The following is a 9,062-nucleotide window of genomic DNA, read 5'->3' on the forward strand; positions in this document are numbered from 1 at the left end:
AAAATCTAGCAGACACTAAAAAATAACTGCATTTTTGTAGGGTGATGGTGCCCCTCTTTGTTTTAGAGAACTTGTGCAGTTGCATTCATTTATAAGCTGTGTTCTATTCTGCCTCTCTATTTTTTGCTTTTATTACTAGGCTGTGTTCTATAGTGATGGCACAATAGGGATTGTCCTTATTCCTAGGCAGTGTGTTGTTGTGTTGAAGTTAACATCGTTTTTGTCCTTACACATAGGCTAGATTCACACGAGCATTTCCATTCTGTGTCGGCAAAAAACGGACACGTTTTTCATGCGTTGAAGTTCCGTGTGCCAAAAACTGGTGCTCCATGTGGTGCCAGATGCTCCATGTGGCACCAGTTGTTGATGTCACTGTTGGTGCACATTTCTTTATTTATTTATTTTTTCTCTGCAGTTCAATGAACTGGTGCGTGAATCACGGACATTACACGGATGTGCATCCGTGTGCTGTCTGTGATTTTCACGCACCCATTGACTTCAATGGGTGCGTGTTCCGCAAAAACCGCACAAAAATAGGACATGCAGTGAGTTTCACGCAACGGAAACACGCTGTGTGAAAAACACTGCATGTCTGAATGGCCCCATTGAATTGCATAGGTTCGTGTGACGGCCATATTCAGTGTTCGTGTAAATAAGGCCTTAGGCTGTGTTCTATTGTTGTATCTGAATAGTGTCTGTCTTTATTGCTAGGTTGATGATGTCAAAATAGTGTTTGTATTTATTTATGTGCTATGTTCTCTTGTGGTGTTGTCACAATAGTGACTGTTTTCATTCCTATGCTGTTGTCTTTACTGATGTGTTTTATTTTGATGATGTCACAATAAACCACATTTTTAGGCTGTGCACACTACTGTGATGATTTTACAATAGAGTTTGCCTTTATTTATAAATGTATTTTGATAGTGTCACAATAACCTATATCTTCATTTATAAACTGTACTATTTTGATGATGTCACAGTAGACTATGGGGCAGATTTACTAAACTGTCTAAGATTTAGACAGCATAACCTTATACCAGCCAGTCTGAAAATACGCCAAATTTATCATTGGCGAACGCTGTAGAATACATTTAGGGCATCTTGCTACACACTTTTCTCTTCCTTATACCAACTCTTGGTTGGCTTAGTTTTCATTTGATGCACTTTGGCACATTTCAAGCTACTCCTCTTTTCGCTAAGCCATGCCTTTTTTCCTAGGCACTTAATAAAAGTCTAATGAGGCGCAAACATCTGTTCTTAAATTAGTCTAAAATGAGTTGCGCTACAATTTGGCACATTTTCCAACACATTCTAGAAGCAGTCACAGTAGTAAATCTGCTCCATTGTCTTTATAGATTGTGATCTATTATGATCATGTGACAACGGTGTCTATCTTTATCCCTAGACTGTGTTCTACATTGATGATTTCACAATGTCTGTGTCTGTATTCCTAGGTTTTTATTCCAGAACTGGTTGGCTCTATTCACACGACAGGGTCCGGGTGTCTGCCGATAAAAAGCTAAGTTTTGGTCAGTTTTTCTGAGCCGTTTTGCATCCGTTCCGTTTCCGTTCCAGGCCGATTGTGACCCGTTTTGCATCCGTTTCTCACTGTCCGTTTTAAAAACAGATGAATTTCATATGTCAATTTTTTGGGTCACAACCCAAAAACACCCACAGGAAGCTCACATGATCGCCCAGTCACCATTTAACTTGCTTTCAGAGTATAGAGAGCTTTGTCTGATCCCTCAGCTTCTTTGCATTGGTTTCTAGCTTTTTCTCTGCTATTTTTTTACTTGCTACCATGTCCTCGCAACCATTGAACTGTGTACTGCAATTTGGCTGATTTCTTAGCAATTTGGACTGTAATCGCAGATGTTGATGCCCCCTGTAGATAGTGCCACAGTGCACCCTGTACATAGTGCCACAGTGCCCCCTGTAGATATTGCCCCCTGTAGATAGTGCCACACAGCCCCCTGTAGATAGTGCCCTAGTGCTCCCTGTAGATAGTGCCACACAGCCCCCTTGTAGATAGTGCCCTAGTGCTACCTGTAGATAGTGCCACACAGCCCCATTGTAGATAGTGCCCCCTGTAGGTAGTGCCACACAGCCCCTTGTAGGTAGTGCCTTGTAGATGGCACCTCCCCTGTAGATAGCGCCACTGTAGCTCGGTGTAGGAGCGGAATCCCTCTGGCCCGGCATTCTGCTTCAGGAGTTGCCCCTGATGTCACTGTCAATATATGGATAGTGAAGCCAGGGGCTCCATCTAGGAGCAGAATACCCAGTCAGAGGGATTCTGCTCCTACAGGGAGCTACAGTGGTGCTATCTACAGGGGGGGTGTTATCTACAGGTGGTGCTATCTACAAGAGGGCTGTGGCACTACCTACAGCAAAAAAATCTCCTCCTCCTCGCATGCACTTCGCACAGCGAGGAGGAGGAGAGAGCGAGCGGCACAAAGCACGGCTGTCACTCACATCACATCCAAGTGACGCTCGTGTTTTACACGGCCCCATAGACTTCTATGGGAGCCGTGAGAATGGCCCAGAATAGGGCACATTCCATCTCTTGACGGCCCGGTTTACCTTAAAGAAAATCAGTAGTGTGAATAGCCCTATTTGGGGTCTAATGTTTTTACTGCGGCTGTGTGACGGCCGTTAAATAAACTTTGTGTCCTTTCCTAGATTACATCAACATAGACTGTCTACATTTAATAGCTGTGTTCTATTTTGTAGATATCAGTAGAGTTTGTCTTTATTCCTAGATTTGGTTTCATTGTAATTATGCCACAATAGTGTGTGTCTTTATTCTCATGCTGTGTTCTGTATTGTTGTCAAAATGGTCTGTGACTGTTATGGTGATGTCACAACAGTGTTTGTCTTTTTACATAGGTTGAAAAAAAACACAAGTCCATCAATTTCAACCTTTCTCAAACTATTGCACGTGTTTCATTGCTAGGTTAGGCATAACCCTCAATACCATTCATCATTAAACACCTAGCCCTATTTTAACCCCTTAATGACCGCCTATATGTGTTTTCACGGTGGCCATTAAGGGTACTTATGCCACAGTGCCGCCTTTTCCCGACAGCGCTGTGGCATAAGATAGCGCCCACGGGAGGCGCTTAAACTCTGTGTACTCAGCTACGGAGGTAGCTGAGGCCTCAGAGCACAGACCGAGGGCCATTTTGTCTGGTCCCCGATCGCCGTCAAAACAGCGGCGGTTAGTTCTCTCTCATCTCCCACAAAATATATTCTGTGAGAGAAGAAAGAAATATTAAAAATAAGGGCCAGCACTCCCTATCAGCCTCCCCATCCCTAATAATCAAAATGGCGCAAGCATGCGCCGTTTGCATATTGCCAATGCTGCCTGTGGAACCATATGGCACATAGTAACCGCCAGGGACCAATCTGAGTGGTCCCTGCTGACATGGTCACTGTGATATACCTATCACAGTGATCTATGTCAGTATATTTATCAAATACAGCCAGGACATAGGCTGTGTCTTCCTCTCCCCTCACTGTAGTTGATCTGTGAGAGGAGAGAGAGACACTATAACCAAATCCTGACCTGTATAAAGTGAAGTGAAGATAAAATTAAACAAAGTTTTCAAGTCTGTGCCCCCTTATCCCCTGTGTGAGCACAAGTGATCAGTACGTTTTCTGGCAGCGTCAGATTATATTACCTGTTGTTAGTCAGTTGTATGTAATTTTTTACATAAAACTGGAGGAAGATGAGCGTTCCTTGTTTTTTTTTATAAAGTACAAACCCATTATAGGTAGAAATCTGAATTAGGTAGATTGCTACCTTTTTGTACCAGGCCCTGGTCTTACGCTTCACCAAATAGGGTTGAAGCAACTGGTCCGATAAATCTACACCCCCATGAATTTATTGTAGTCTGTCACACAGACAGGCTTACGCTTTTCCACAGTGGCCCCCCACTCTCTAACTGCCACCGTGGATAAGTCATATTTTTGATCATTTTGTTTCTTTTGACTGTTTTTATGACTATGTCCTGCCGAACAAAGCTGTTATTTTTATTAATATTTCTGTATGGTGATACGGTCATGATCTTTTTTTTATTTGGAGGATCTCTAATAATTGAGCTGTCCCTAATCAATACACTATGGGCTTTACTATATTCTGGGTTTCGCAGGACGTCTTGCACCTGACAATTCTTCTGGAAATACTGACATTTTGGGGATTAGTGATCCTTTACTGTTCCTATAGATGGTTTTGGACACTGTCCCTTTATATATTCTGTAGGTGATTGGTTGTTTTGTGTACATAGCGGTTCCTACCTTGCCGGGCAGGGGCCTGTTATGGTGTACCGCGTGACTTGGCACGTTCGTCCCTCATAAGGATTGATGGAGCTAAAGAGACGTTGTACAACCAGTCACTGAAAAAAAAAAAAAGCTTGTCATGACAGCCCTGCAGGTGTTCTTCTATCTAGTGAACAGACTCGAGTTTGCAACATAGTTGGATACATTTTCCTCCATTTGTTTGAAGATATTGCCCGTCACTCCAGTACAGATTTTTTTTTCCTCTCTGACTGATTTTATATTTGGACAGAATTCTGTCCACAATGACATCATAATGGCACAGATGCAGGACAACTGCTTCTTCAGCAAGGCATAGTCATAAGTACAGGCAAATACATATATAGCGACATGCATCCGTTATGAATACACGGCTTCACTTCTCTTTTGTATACCGCGCAAATTTATTAATGTGGCATATTTCTAACGAAATAACCTTCTGCCACGTCTCCTCTAGTTTATCTGGAAATGTAATAAGAAATTTGAGGAAAACATTATATACCCATAGTTCCTGAAATAATACCCATTATTTCCACCTTTAAAATTGTATTTGGTCAGCATGCCCACTACACCACTAGATGAATACCTTTAGGGGTCTGGTTTTTAAAATGGGGTCATTTCTGGGTGTGTTTTGTTGTTCAGGCAGCTCAATGCCTCTAAATGCATGATATGGGGCCTAGAATTTATTCAGTTGTGCCCTGAAAGCCAAAGAGTGCTCCCTCTCTTTTTGGCCCAGCCACACGTCTAATAAGCAGATTGAGGCCACAATGGGGGTATTTTTGAACACAGGAGAAACAGGGTGATAGATTTTGAGGGGTGTTTCTTCATTCTCATGTTCGCTTTACAAAGAAATCTGTCATTACAATGACACATTTGTGAAAAAAGTGGAATTTTATTTTTTTCCACCTGATTTTCATTCAATTTAGCAAAAAACTGTGGGGTCAAAATACTCACTACACCCCTAGATAAATACCTTAAGGGGTCTTTAAGTTTTAATTTATTTATTCTTCATTCACCTTTTCTGTTTCCCTTATTAGCCATGACCAATTATACATTTTTTTTACTGACCAGCCCCATTTATAATTTGATCATTTAAAATTTGAAAAAAAAAACACCTAAAACAAAACTAAAAATTCTCACTATACCCGAGGGAGTGTCTTTCTCATCTAGGTTGCAAATCTGGGTGAGAGGAATAAATCCGGATGAGATTGGTTGTCTCAGAAAATCTTTTTTTGCTGAGGCCTTTGATTTATTTTTTGGGCTGGATTTTATGGAATGGTGGGTAGGTTGGTAGTGGGACCTGCCATTCCCTCTCCCTCCATTGCGGGTTTTCCAGGTTGTCCTCCTTAGTTACTAAAATTAAAGTATTTCTTATTATACTCCTAGATGAATACCTAGAGGGTTGTCACTTCACAATTTAAAAATTCTCACTATACTCCTAGATGAATACCTTGAAAGGTGTTACATTACACTCTAAATCTTCTCACTATACCGCTAGATTAATTATTTGAGGGGGTTAGTTTCCTAAATGGGGTCACTTTTCTAGGTTTCTAATGTTTTGACACCCCAGAGCCTCTGTTTTCATGACACGGGGCAGTAAATGCCATCGTTGCATGGTGCTCTTTACCTTCTGAGCCCTGCCATGTGCTCAAACAGCAGTTTATCTCCACAAATGGGGTATTGCCGTAACAAACTGTGGGTGCTTTTTCTCCTTTAACCATTTGTGAAAATTATGAATTTGGGGCTAAAGCAACATTTTCTTTGAAAAAAATCTAAATTTTATTTATTTTACTGCCCAGTGTATGAAACACCTGTGGGGTCAAAATGCTCACTATACCACTTGAAAAATTCCTTGAGGGGAGTAGTTTCCAAAATGGAGTCACTTTTGGGGGGTTTGCACTGCACCGGTACCTTTTCAAATGCGACATGGTGCAGAGAAATCAATCCAGTATTCCAAAAGCTAAATGGCGTGCCTTCCTTTCCAAGTCCTGCCGCTTGCCCAAACAGCAGTTTATGACCACATGTTTGGTATTTCCGTACTCTGAACAAGTTTCAATACAAATGTTGGGGTGCTTTTCCTCATTTATTTGTTGAAAAAAATTAACATTTTGAGGTAAAGCTACATCTTATTGGAAAATAATGTCATTTTTCATTTTCACTGCTCAATTCTAATGAAATCTATGAAACACCTGTGGGGTCAAAATGCTCACTACACCACTAGATGAATTCCTCAAGGGGCGTAGTTTCCCAAATGTAGTCACTTTTGGGGGGTTTCCACTGTACTGGTACCTTAGGAGCTTTACAAATGCGACATGGTGCAGAGAAACCAATCCAGCAAAATCAGCGCTCCGAAAGCTAGATGGAGTGCCTTCCCTTCCGAGTCCTGCCGCCTGCCCAAACAGCAGTTTATGACCACATGTTTGGTATTTCCGTACTCTGGAGAAGTTGCTTTACAAATGTTGGGGTGCTTTTCCTCATTTATTTGTTGAAAAAATTAAAAATTTTGAGGTAAAGCTACATCATATTGGAAAATAATGTGTTTTTTAATTTTCACTGCCCAATTCAAATGAAATCTATGATACAAATGCTCACTACTAGATGAATTCCTCAAGGGGTGTAGTTTCCAAAATGGGGTCTTTTTTTGGGTGTTTCCTTTGTTTTTGCACCACAAGACCTCTTCTAACCTGACATGGTGCCTGAAATATAATTTAAGAAAAGGAAGGCCCAAAAATCCACTGGATGCTCCTTTGCTTCTGGGGCTTTTGTTTCAGTCCATTAGAACACTAGGGCCACAAGTGGGATATTTCTAAAAACTGCAGAATCAGGGCAATAAATATTCAGTTGTGTTTCTCTGGTAAAAACCTTCAGTATTACAGGAAAAATTTATAAAAATTGAATTTCTGCAAAAAAAAAATGAAATTTGCAAATTTCCATTTTGAAGTCAGCCATTTTGTATCCAACTTTAGTTTTTTCAATGGGAAGAGGGTCATGTGACACATCAAACGTATCGAGAATTTCACAAGAAAAACAATGGTGCGCTTGGTTTTAACGTTACTTCATTCTTTCATGAGTTATTTACAAGTTTCTGACCACTTATAAAATGTGTTCAAAGTGCTGCCCATTATGTTGGATTGTCAATGCAACCCTCTTCTCCCACTCTTCACACACTGATAGCAACACCGCAGAAGAAATGCTAGCACAGGCTTCCAGTATCCGTAGTTTCAGTTGCTGCACATCTCGTATCTTCACAGCATAGACAATTGCCTTCAGATGACCCCAAAGATAAAAGTCTAAGGGGGTCAGATCGGGAGACCTAGGGGGCCATTCAACTGGCCCACAACGACCAATCCACTTTCCAGGAAACTGTTCATCTAGGAACGCTCGGACCTGACACCCATAATGTGGTGGTGCACCATCTTGCTGGAAAAACTCAGGGAACGTGCCAGCTTCAGTGCATAAAGAGGGAAACACATCATCATGTAGCAATTTCAGATATCCCGTGGCCTTGAGGTTTCCATTGATGAAGAATGGCCCCGCTATCTTTGTACCCCATATACCACACCATACCATCAATTTTTGTGTTCCAACAGTCTTGGAGGGATCTATCCAATGTGGGTTAGTGTCAGACCAATAGCGGTGGTTTTGTTTGTTAACTTCACCATTCACATAAAAGTTTGCCTCATCACTGAACAAAATGTTCTGTGTAAACTGAGGGTCCTGTTCCAATTTTTGTTTTGCCCATTCTGCAAATTCAGTGCGCCGATCTGGGTCATCCTCGTTGAGATGCTGCAGCAGCTGGAGTTTGTAAGGGTGCCATTTGTGAGTAGCTAATATCTGCCGAAGGGATGTTCGACTGATGCCACTCTCCAGTGACATGCGGCGAGTGCTACGCTGTGGGCTCTTGCTGAACGAAGCTAGGACAGCCACTGATGTTTCTTCATTAGTGACAGTTTTCATGCTTCCACATTTGGGCAAATCCAACACTGAACCAGTTTCACGAAACTTGGCAAGCAGTTTGCAAACTGTAGCATGGGAGATGGGTGGTCTCATAGGGTGTCTTGCATTGAAATCTGCTGCAATGACCTGGGTACTGCGTTCACCAGACATCAACAGAATTTCTATCCGCTCCTCACGTGTTAATCTCTGCGACATGTCAATGGCTGTAAACAAAGAGAAACTTGTAAATAACTCATGAAAGAATAAGGTAACATTAAAACCAAGCACATCATTGTTTTTCTTGTGAAATTCTCGATAAGTTTGATGTGTCACATGACCCTCTTCCCATTGAAAAAACTAAAGTTGGATACAAAATAGCCGACTTCAAAATGGCCGCCATGGTCAACACCCAGCTTGAAAAGTTTCCCCCCTCCCATATACTAATGTGCCACAAACAGGAAGTTAATATCACCAACCATTCCCATTTTATTTAGGTGTATCCATATAAATGGCCCACCCTGTACTATAATCCACCTGGATAATCTGCACTATGTGGCGCCGTGTTTTTTTGCTTTTATTTTCCAAGCAGATACATTTGAATTTAGAAAATGCTAATTTTTTGCACATTTTCTCTAAATTTTGGTGTTTTTCACACAAAAATATTGAATATATCGACCAAATTTACTAAGTACAATATGTCAGAAGAAAACAATCTCAGAATCGCTTGGATAGGTAAAAGCATACCCAAGTTATTACCACATATAGTAGTAACACACATCAGATTAAAAAAATTAGGCTGTGTCATTTGGTCC

This window comes from Rhinoderma darwinii, chromosome 3 (assembly GCF_050947455.1).
Source record: "Rhinoderma darwinii isolate aRhiDar2 chromosome 3, aRhiDar2.hap1, whole genome shotgun sequence".
Lineage (NCBI taxonomy): Eukaryota > Metazoa > Chordata > Amphibia > Anura > Rhinodermatidae > Rhinoderma > Rhinoderma darwinii.